The 11,957-nt window shown below is 33.3% G+C and overlaps 1 protein-coding gene across 1 annotated transcript in view; it reads right to left on the bottom strand.

The window, feature by feature from the left end:
- Nucleotides 1–3,198: 3,198 nt before the first annotated feature.
- The window catches only part of LOC131052601 (uncharacterized), a 90,344-nt gene continuing 81,585 nt past the window's right edge, over nucleotides 3,199–11,957 (bottom strand). The window contains exon 6 of the mRNA XM_057987190.2: nucleotides 3,199–3,446. The gene's annotated coding sequence lies outside the window, so the exon portion shown is untranslated. The remainder of the gene's footprint in view (nucleotides 3,447–11,957) is intronic.

The raw sequence follows: 11,957 nt of genomic DNA, 5'->3' as shown, positions 1-11,957 counted from the left end.
TGTTTTTAATAATACACACTATATTTATTTAGAGGCTATTTTTTTTTTCCCAAAATGATTTCATAGTGTATAATCTATTGGAGGCTATGTTTTTTTTAAAGGTTTCCTAAGGTATATTTGTTGGTATGCATTTTTTTCTACTAAAATGCTTTTATTTTGTTTTATCTCGAAAGCATTAATTTATTAGAATAATGTGATTTCCTACAATTAACTATTGATGCTAAGAGGTCAAGTATTGGTAGTTGTGTTAGATTTATTACATTGTTGAGGGTGAATTTTGGAGAATCTACAATTGGGCACCTAAATTCCTTGAACATTATGATTATAAAGGTGGCATTTGTGACTAGAGTATTTTCTTAATTTTAAGAATAAGTGTAACCATATCTCATAATCATGAATATAAATATCTACAAGAATAATAAAGTGAAATCTATTAATAAAGTAATTTGATGTCTTCTTAAAATAGTACAATTGTTGAATAATACATCAAGTCACCAACTACAACCCATAGCAATAAATTATAAGTACAATTAAGCCAATGAGACAATTTGTCACATGTACACTAGTGGCCTTACTTAGAGTAAAACAAATAATAATAAAATACTAGTCAAAACCTCCAAACTCTAGTTGTTGATGGGGAAGAGGAATGAACCCAAACATTGAAGGAGTCATATTCCTTCCTAACAATTAGCTTGACAAGAAGAACTAAAAAATAATCCAAAAGTGAGAAATACAAACAAGTCTAATGATTATCTTTAAGTCCATTTCCATTTTTTTTCACAAAGACATACAATCAAATCTATAATGAATACAACTTAAACAACACAATCCACTTTCACAACACACATCCAAAACATCAATAACACCTTAATAAGTCATACCAAGATAACCAAGACTTTACAACATATTACAACATAGCAATAAAAGTACCTAGGAAACACATAAACAAGCTATATACGAGACAAAAGAATGACATAATAAAATACAATACTAAATTATGACATACCCAAAGGTGCATACTAAGACCCATTTTCCAACTATAGAGTGCATCTATATACCAACCACCTCACATAATAAACACGAAAAACTATACCAACCATAGAGCATACTAAATCAACTAGAAGAATGGTATGCATAGTAACAAATTAGTCATTGAGACTTCATCATAGAGAATCTCCCAACTCTAGTGTGGAAGGAAAGAAATAATACACATAGTTTATTGATCATTTTTTAATAAGAGCACAAGAATCAATATGGTGTGGTGATTAGGAAGAAGAGAAATCTAAAATTATCAAGTCAAACAATCTTAAGTTGATAATGATCTTTCAAGTGTTGGACACAAAGTAGAGATTATAGTAGGACATAACTATCCATGACAAAGGTATCCAACCTCTCATACTTCTAAACTAATTTGGGTACTCCAATGGTAATCAATATATTCAATTAACATTATTAATAGAAAATTAAATGTTGTAGAAGTTTAGGATTATATTCCCATTGTAGACACCTAAAATTGGCCTCTTTAATTAAATAAATATTTTTATTTAATTAATTATTTTATCTTAAGTCTTCTATTAATTAAATAAATCTTTATTTAATTAATTAATTCATTTAACCTCTTCTAGCCCTTTTTTAATTTAAATAAATACTTTTATTTATTTAAATTGTCTTTTTCTTAATTAAATAAATATCTTATTTATTTAATTGATTTCACTTCCTCTATTAATTATATAAATCTTTATTTATTTAATTAATTCATTAACTTTTCTTTGAATGACACATGTCATTTATCTCTTAATCCTCTCCTACCTACCCCCTTCATTATTTTATTATTTCTTCTACCTACCATTTAATCCTAGCCGACCATTTATCCTCTTCACCTTTTAATCTTATCCCTCCATTTCCTAAAGTGTCTTCTATATAAGAGGATACTCTCCTTCATTATCAACCCTAATTAGTCAATCAATCTTATGCAATCAAGTCTTCTTGCAATCAAGCTATCAACCACAATTTGTTCTTTGTTGAAGTCTTGTGCCCACATAAAATTTAAGAGAAAATATGTCAAACAAGATCAATGGAGATAGGAAACAATGGAGATTGAAACCCTACTTGACATGTGAATGGTAATATTGTTCATTTGTTGATTTGCATGTTCTTAGGTATCTTCATTGGTGTATGGTGAATGTTTGGTTGTAGAGCTAGGATTTTATTGTGGTTGGATGTTTATGGTTTTACAATAGCTTTCATCATCATTTTTCATCGTATACACCCATAATTTACTTCACTTATCACCCACCTTGTAATTCTATAAGTCACAACCCACTAAGGATTTAATAGATTCACCAAACTAATCTACAAAACACATGAACTCATCATGACATTCTATCTTAACAATTTGGTCAAAGAATGCATCATACAAAAAATGCATCAAGAAACTCATAATTAAAAAAACATAGTGTATAACACTTAGATAACCTATAATTGTTTTTCCTTACAATCTCAAAAGGACAAGGTCATTGAACTCCCAAATAGTAAAGAGAGTTTAAGACATTCAAGATGTGGTTATAGAAACTTACTTAAGTTGAAAAGGGACCCCTAATCAAGGTTTAACTTGAAATATATATCTAGCTTAATCCACTTTAATAATCTCTAACACCACTTCAAAGGAGTTTTGAAGGAAAAATAAGAAAGTAAATATCAAACCAAACCTTTATAGATGTACCCTTGGCCCTCTTCACCACAAAATAATGATGACCAAAGGACACCAAACCCAAGACAGCTCATCTAATATAATTATAGTATGGATAAAAGATCAAACTACATTACGATACCATGATCATGAAAATGTTGAACATATAATAAACACACACCTTTTCTAAGCATACAATGCGCTCATAAAAAATGAAGGTGTATGACCATGTTTAATACTAATACTACTCCAAGCAACTACCAGACCACTCAAAATTCAAAATCATCTAGATATTCAAGAAGATAACTCACAAACAAATGACATAATACATTCAAACCTAAAAGAAATCAAAAGATCAATTGAGCCAAGAGGTGAATCCTAAATTCTTTAAACATGGAAAGGTTAGAGTTTTTTAGCATTCATGTTATAACTCTTAAATTAGATAGCATGACATAGTGATAGCAAACAAAAATTAAAAGGAATTAAATGTATATCTACTGGACATTTATAGCAAATATAGGCAACATCGATAAAACAAATGTGTACTAACTAAAAATTATATAGACATAATGTTATATATCAAAAAAAAAAGTACACGAAAGTTATATAGCTTACAACAAAGCCATATAGGCGTAGTAAAAAGTCATAATGTAATTAGTCCCCTCCATGGGAAGGGAAGATTTGATGACCCTTTGAATGATGGTTGCTTTCAAACTAGCTAACTTGACCTGTTCTCTAAATTGTTTTGAAGCTCCACCTAATACAATAAAGAAATATACACATTAATATATAAAAATTAAATTACCAAAAGACATATAAAGTAATAATCATTTACCACTAGTTGATAATCAATCTCAAGCAATCATTTCTTCTCTTCATCCATTTGAGGGGTAGGTGCATGATATGGAGTTGTGACCTCTTTTGACAAGCATCAAGAAACAAATTAAACTACATATGAATATCATTCAAATTGGCACTAATAGATGTGAGATAAAACAAGAAATATAATATGAAATTCACTAATCTAGCTCATAATTCTATCAAATGCAATGAAAACAAAATTGTCGCAAAAATATCCACCTCCATTATGCCATGATTATCAAAAGTAGTCTGAACTAATACCATCAACTGAAAACGAAACAACGTTATTTTACACAAATCTATCTAACATTATTTACAAAAATAATGATTAAAAATAGTCAAAATTACCTTCGTGAAAGTTGTATGACAACTTCCACTGGCAGGTCCTGGTGTCGAAGGCTCATCATCCATGTACTCACCATCCAATATGAATTTTAAGATTAGCATTCAAATAAGATAAAAATATTTACATGTACTATGTTTACCACTTCTTTACTAATTACATACCTAGATGAACTCAACACGGTCACGTAATTGGGAGCTAAAGAGTTGTCAAATGTATGGTGAACAATCTAACCCTGAAATTTTATTACAATCAATTTTAAATTAATTTTAAATTATAAAAGATGAATATATTAATATTACATTTCAAATGAAAATATAGCAACTTCCATTAGACCTTATTCTAATTTACTTGTTTCCCAATGCCAAATGTCATATCTAGCAAGTCATACGTGAACATTATTTCATCCAATATGGATGTGTCCTGTGGCTAGCCACATGCATCCTGAGCATCCTTGGACCCATAATCACAAATAGACTTGTACGATCAACAAAGGTGACATGAACATTAACACATGCAAGCCTTGCTCTCATTACCCTATGCCAAAGTCCTACTATGTTGTAACATCATCCATGTTAAAGAGTCAATGAATGCTAGTCTCCACCTCAGCAATCTACTTCACAATGGAAGGGATCGTGGCATGCTCAATGTTTGGCCAAGCAAGGGGTCTTTGTGCTTGGTTCTAGGCACTACATGCCCCCTCTGTATCCCATGCAAATCCCCCACCTCTATATTGGAATTCACACATGTCAAAGTACTTCAACATCCCATTAAGGACAAAATTATAATGGAGTTTCTCAATAAATATTACGAGACCCCATTGTTGTTGCATGGAGGATGGTCAAAACATTTCTACCACCTTTCATAAAAAAATATTTCCTTAGATTTAGCACCAATGAATATCAACTCCCTGCAACTATTGCATAGTTGTGTGTTAGTTTGTGTATCAATTAACAATGCACACAAATCAACTTTTCAATATTTCTTCTTCTGCTTATTGGTAGGGTTATTTGGTGGTATAAATTGTCATGATTCATCTCTCTTATTTGACCACATGTTAATTTGGCCACTCATAGAATCTATGTGAGAGATTCCAATGAAGTGGTGAGGGTACACTGATGGGAATTAATTCCCTCAAATTTCTCAACCTTTTGATCAATGTTTGAAGTTATTTATTTTTTATTCTCAATTTGATCTAAAAGGTTTTCTTGCATCTCAAGAGGATATTTTGGAGTTTGTTGAGGTTGTTTTTCACCACTAAAGTTTCTCATGAATTAGTGAAATAGGGGTTTCATGTATTTGGTATTTAATTCAATTTTTACACTAAAAAACTAAAAAATCCTACCTATCAACATCATGGTGGCACTTTGACAACAACTCTGCAACACACATAAACTATTTCTCACTTGTTATCTATTGTTGTGGAGACGAGAAGTCGAATTCAAATGAGCTTAGCCTCTTTTAAAATTTGATTTTATGTCAAAAATAATGCAAGTGTGTTATGGCTCCATAGTGACCAACCTAGTCTTGATTACGATCAATCTATAATGCACCCACATCATGTCCTAGATTGACCAAAAGGTGGTTGTGGCCAATTTTTCATCCTCCTCCTTTCTGCACGCACCTAAGCTATTGCGAGTGTGAGTGTGTATGTCAAATTTATGCTTACTAATTTCCTCAAATTTCTCAACCTTTTGATCAATGTTTGTAGTTATTTTTTATTATACTCATTTTGTTCTAAAAGGTTTTCTTGCATCTCAAGAGGATGTCAAGGAATTTTTCGAGTTTGTTGAGGTTGATTTTCAACAAAGTTTCTCATGAATTACTGAAATACGATTTTCATGTAATGGTATTTAATTCATCTTTTATACTAAGAAAATAATAAATCCTACCTCCTCAACCTCATCGACATCATGGTGGCATTTTGACAACATCTCTACATCACACAAAAACTTTCTCTCTTGTGATCTATTGTTGTGCAAGTGGGAGCCTGAATTCAAAAGAGCTTTGCCTCTTTTTACTTTTGATCTTATGTGAGAAATAATGCAAGTGAGTTATGGCTCCATCGTGACCAACTTAGGCGTGATCACTATCAATCTATAATGCAAGTGTATTATAATGCACCCACGTCATGTCCTAGATTGACCAAAAAGTGGTTGTGGCCAATTTTTGATCCTCCATCTTTCTGCACACACCTAAGCTTTTGTGAGTGTGAGTGTGTATGTCAAATGTATGCTTGTACGTATGTATATATATTTGGCTTGTTTGCATGTATGTCTAGCATATGCATATATGTTTGGCATGTGTGTGTGTGTATAATTGTGTCTATATGTATGTGTTGGTGTGTGTATCTATGTTTTTGTCTCTATTCATTTGTTTGTGTCTATACATGTTTGTATTTATGTGTATCTCTATGTACATCTTTGTGTGTGTGTCTATATGGGTGTACATGTCTTTATTTATTTGTGTGAGTCTATTTCTATATGTTTGTGTTTTTGTGGTACATATGTTTGTGCATATCTATTTGTTTGTGTATATGTCTATTGCTATGTATGTGTAAGTCATGTTTATGTTTATATAAGTGAGAGAGAGAGAGAGAGAGAGAGAGAGAGAGAGAGAGAGAGAGAGAGAGAGAGAGAGAGAGAGAGAGAGAGAGAGAGAGAAATTGTCAATAGCCCATTAATACCACCATTAAATTGTCAATAACCCATTAATACCACCATAGCTTTAGCATTAATGTTTTTCACATCTTTGCCAAACTAAACCATCACTATGTAAAGATAATTCAGATTTGCATACACCAAATTTCCATCATTTATTTCTCTTATTTATCATTCAATTTATGTATAGTAGAGAGATTGAAAATGCAATTGGAAAAGATTGGTTTTTAATGAGTTTGATCAAAAAATCTACAATACTCCAATAATCCTCAATGATTTCTCTATAGAAATGGAATCTTCATGGAAAAACTATGTAAAACGTGCAGGTGTAAAATTACTTTTTTTTTAAATGTTTGACAAAATGTTGCTATAATTGTGCGCTTGTCAATTTGCTACAAGATCCCAATTTTTAATTATATAGTCTATTTTAATAATGTTTTAAACTCATTTGATTTAACGAGTTAAAAGTTTTTGTTTTTTTGATAAATAGGTCTATTATATTAATATAAAAGGTATCAACACTACAAAATAAGAGTTTATCATCCTAAGAAAATCCTGCAACCTACTACACCCATGCCATCCTACAGAGATATGCCATCAACCTTACAAAAAAATCTCCAAAAGCTAAACCACCACCAAAAAGCCCCCGACTAAACAAAATGGCTACAAACCCAAAGCCCAAGCAAACCAAACCCCGCCATTACAAAAGAACCAAAATGGGCCCTGCCTAGAAACCCTCTCAAGCCCTACATCCAACTACAACAGAGACATTACATTAAAAAACACCAGAAATTATGAGCGAGTACCTGTTGCACATTCAAGAATTCTTCAGCTTCCCCATAGGGTCGTTGTACCAATAGTGCTCCGGCCCAAATTTCACTTTGCCATCAGCTGTCTTCTCCAATGTCGCCTTTTCCTTCACCTTCTCCTTCTCTTTGGCATGAAAAAAATCCTTTAGGAAGTCAATGCCTCCGCCCTACGGTCCTCTCAATCGCTTGAAGCACTCCACACCAAGAAGGGGTGCAACAGTGGTTCCCCTTCACCCACTCTACACCAATCACCAGATTGGGCACGCAAACCAATCCTCGGCTCCGCCACAGCCAAAATTGGCACCATTTCATGGCACCACTTTAGGCGAACACACTCCTTCATTACCCATAGATTCTCTTCTTTTGACCCCAATTCCAATGTCTATGCCATGAATGCCGAAGCAATGTCAATATTACATCGGTATCGATGTTCCAACCTCCTGAATACTTCTCCCAAAATGAGGTCGATGATTTGCCAAAACAATGGCTCATCAATTTTGAAAATCCCTTTCAAACGATTCTTAGATATCTGACCCAAGAAGTAGAGTTGTTGCTTCTTTGGCGATATCAGAGAAAAATCCGCCTCCATTGCTCCCTTGTTCTACAACAGTCTTCACCTCACTTCAATCACCAAATTATAAGCAAAAAAAACTACATATTCTATGATTTTAATTGTCGCCACACACACTCTCCACACATAAACTTTGTTACATCATTAATATGTTGTCGACAAGGCCACTAAATCCCAATAACCATGTGTCGAAAATCTTCAAACAAATCCCCCGATTGATCCAATAATAATGAAGGGCACAATTAGAAAGTGTGCCTGCTATCTCATTTCTCCTCTTCACATGCAATGGTTTAAAATCCTCAAATGTGGCTATGAGGACTTTAATTTTTTTAGTATATTTATTCAGGTGTCATGGTAACGTTTCCCCTCTGAAGATTGCATTGACAACAATTACTGAATCCCCTTCCAGATGAATGTGAGAGACAGACAATTTCTTTGCCATGAAGAGTGCATTTAGAATTGCTTGCACTTCTACCTCATTATTGGTCGCATCCAAAAGATGTTTTGTACCCAAAGCGATTAGGTTCCCTTGTCGATCCCTCACAACATACCCAGCTCCCAAGGAACTTGGATTCTCTTTCAATGCACCATCGAAATTAGCTTTACTTATCCCTGTTCAAGACATATCCACTGGTCTTTCGCAATGGTAGAATTACCCGGATCCACCTACGAAGGCCCATTAATGTATGTATGTAGAGTGTAAAATATGAGTGTGTATCGACATGTGTGCATATGGGTGCATGAATGTGTGTGCATGTGCATGTGTGTGACTATGTTTGTCTCTATCTCTATGAGTTTGTGTACATCCATGTGTCTGTATTTGTGTATGTGTATGTATATTTTGTCTCTCTCCATCTCTATTTGTTTGTGTGTGTGTGTGTATCTCTATGTATATGTGTCCTTGTATATTTTTGTGTGTGTGATCCTAAGCTAAAACAAAATTGTCAAGAGCCCACCAATCCTACCTTAGCTTTAACATTAAATGTTTTTCATATCTTTTCCAAACTAAACTCACTTTTATATACACCAAATATCCATCATTAATTTATTAAGTGCTCTTTTACCAGCCAACATTTCTCCTAATCCAAGGTGTGTATAATGTTATTTTTTCCCTATTCAAATTTTTTATTAAACTTTTCCTCAACTTTTAGCGCAAATTAATATGCCTCTTCAACTATTGCCATCCTTACAAACTTAATTCTTCTTAGATGTTCATTTTGAGGCCATTTCCCTATTAAAATATTTTATTCAACTTTTCATCAACTTTTAGCGCAAATTAATATACATCTTCAACTATTGTCATCCATACAAACTTGATTCTTCTTGAATGTTCGTTTTGAGGACATTTATCTACTTCAAAACTCTCTCCTAATTGGCTTCACTATGCCCAATTCCTATCATCATCTAATGGAAGAGCTCCTTCACTGTCTTCTCCTTTTGCCTTAGGTTTTACAATCTCTTCAACAATTTTAGCATTATGGAATTTTATGTACGAGATATTGTGGCTAACATTTGAATCAAGTCTCAAATACTCATATTCATAGGCATTGAAATCATTTTTTGTTGGAATTGGTTCCTCTTCTTCTTAGATCAGCTCCACTCTAAGCAAAAATGTGAGCTATGTAGGACAATTTGGCATTCCCATTAGAGTACAAATTTTATTTGTGTGAATTTCTACTCCATTATTTTGTGTAAGTTTATTAAAAGTATTCATGTTTTGCAACATTTGGGTTATTTGTGTTGTTTGCTCTTGTTGTTTTGCCATTTGCTCCTATCTCTATGTCATTTGTTTGTGTCGTTGAATGAAAAATCTCTATTCATTATCCTAATTTTGTATCTTCTTCTTACCCCTGTCTCTAATCCATACCCTAATTATTGTGATTTTGTTTCTAGTTATTTCTCTCCCTCTCCAAAGTTTGCTAACCCCTTTGGCTCAATTGCTTACACAAAATTCATTCAATAGGCTGGTAGGATTGCTTGCTCTTAAACCAATGTAATAACCTCTCAATACTCAAGTCCTAAACTCCAAGTTCAAAGTTCATCAATTATTAGTTGTTGATAAGTGTTAAGCCCTTACAAATGTTGATGAAAATTTTGTAAATGGAAAGAACTATTAGATCCGTAGCAATGGACTCATCCAATGCACCTTGTTTAATGAAATCAAAACACACCCAAGTCTACATAAATTAGTAATTTCTGGAGGAAATCAAATATCCTTGTAACAATATCTTTCATTAGCCAATTCTCAAGATACAACAATAATATCATATGAGAAAGAAAACTTCTCTTTGCAAAGAGGAAGAGGGCCTCATAAATGCAAGCGTCAATCCTACAATTGCACCAAGATGAAGCTTTAGGAATAGGCCTTATTCAATCTGAGTATGAAATTCAACAACGATTTAGTTTGCTAGAGTTCCTTCAACTTCCTCCTTCCCTAGCACCACCTTCTACCAACTCCTATCTTTTGAGAGGTGCTTGGATTTGAGGAAAGCTTTTAGCTACATCCAACTAAGGATTGAGGTGTGGAAGTCTCATGACTAAGAAACCTGGATCTGACTTATGTAGTTGATTTTGTTGATAAGATGCCCTTGTTTACAAGGTAACCAAGATGAGAATTGATCTAAGGCCCTTGTTGATTCCTTTACCTTGATGCCTATAACTACACCTTGCCCACTTTTGCTAGAGCTTATTCGGATCTCCATGAAATTGCTCTCCTTTATTATGTTGGTTTTACCCACCTAGGGGTTTGATTTGCAATTGGATCTACTTCTAGGTTGGTTAAAGGTGTCAAAAGATGCATGCACCTGCTAGTGGATGTCAAATCCAATTATGTGCTAATAGTATGGGCACAAAAATGATGACCATTGATAGTCAACCTCAAATATCTCCCAAAATGCGCCAAACCTAAATTACTACTCACAATTATCTCAAGCTATGGAGAATTTTAAGGGATTGATTAAACGTTTGCAGAATTGAATGAATATATTAAGCACAAGTTAGGCTTTTATCCAACCTTTTCCCACCAATAGTGCTTCATCTTGAAAGTGTCAATCACACTAGAAATTCATCAAACTTATAAATTCATCAAACATAAAGATATAATAGTCAAATAAGATGTCTAGCTCCCCAAAGCCTAATTTACACAAATTCCAAAAATTGGCACTAGCCTTCGAAGTTAGCACCAAAATTAAAATTGAGTCAATTTCAAACAAAATGACTTATTATTTTTTAGTGTGTAAACCCTTTTTATTCAATTAAAAATATTAGCTGATACCTCCTAAGCATGACAAGAATGTAACTCCCAAAGATGCATGTTGACTCCTATGACCAAAAGAATCCAATGTAACTCACAAGCTCCTAATGGGAATACCAATTAAACTAACAACCTTCATATAAATGACTATTTTTACTAGGTCAAAGATGGTTTTCCTAATCCAGAATGTAACCCATTTTTCCATGCTCTTTTACAAGTCGCATAATGTCATCCAAAGAATCTTCATATTCCTCTCAAGTGTAGATCCCCACTCCATGAGGGCCCAAAATTACAATTAATTAAATAATTAAATTGTCCTTAGATTTACAAATTGTGCAACACCTAGTCCTAACAAGAACATCTTGTGAGTTGTCTCTAAGCAAAGCCTAATGTATCCTATAGTATTGAGGGCTTTGTTTCTTCTACACATAAGACTGGCAACCAATGCATTGTCTTCTTCATTGTTTATTATTCAAACATTTCGTGATATAGACAAGGAATGAGCCAAGAGGACTTGTATTTCCTCCAACTCATTAATGATATGCTATAGTTAGAACAATTAAATGTCGTATCAAGTAAACCGCAAAAAAAACATCGCACCATAAGAAGAGAACAGTTACTACATTCCTTAATATTGGTAATTCGTACTGTTCTTATTGACACTTGTTGCTTAGTTGCATTCTAAATTTGCAATCCAAGCATTCACAATATTCCTAGTTCAGAAATGAAGTTTATTTATTCCCAAAATGCCTTCATTTTTATTTTGTAAGA

Source organism: Cryptomeria japonica, chromosome 10 (assembly GCF_030272615.1).
Source record: "Cryptomeria japonica chromosome 10, Sugi_1.0, whole genome shotgun sequence".
In the NCBI taxonomy this organism is placed as follows: Eukaryota; Viridiplantae; Streptophyta; class Pinopsida; order Cupressales; family Cupressaceae; genus Cryptomeria; species Cryptomeria japonica.
The sequence above is the reverse complement of the archived record's forward strand: the minus strand, read 5'-3'. Positions and strand labels throughout refer to the sequence as shown.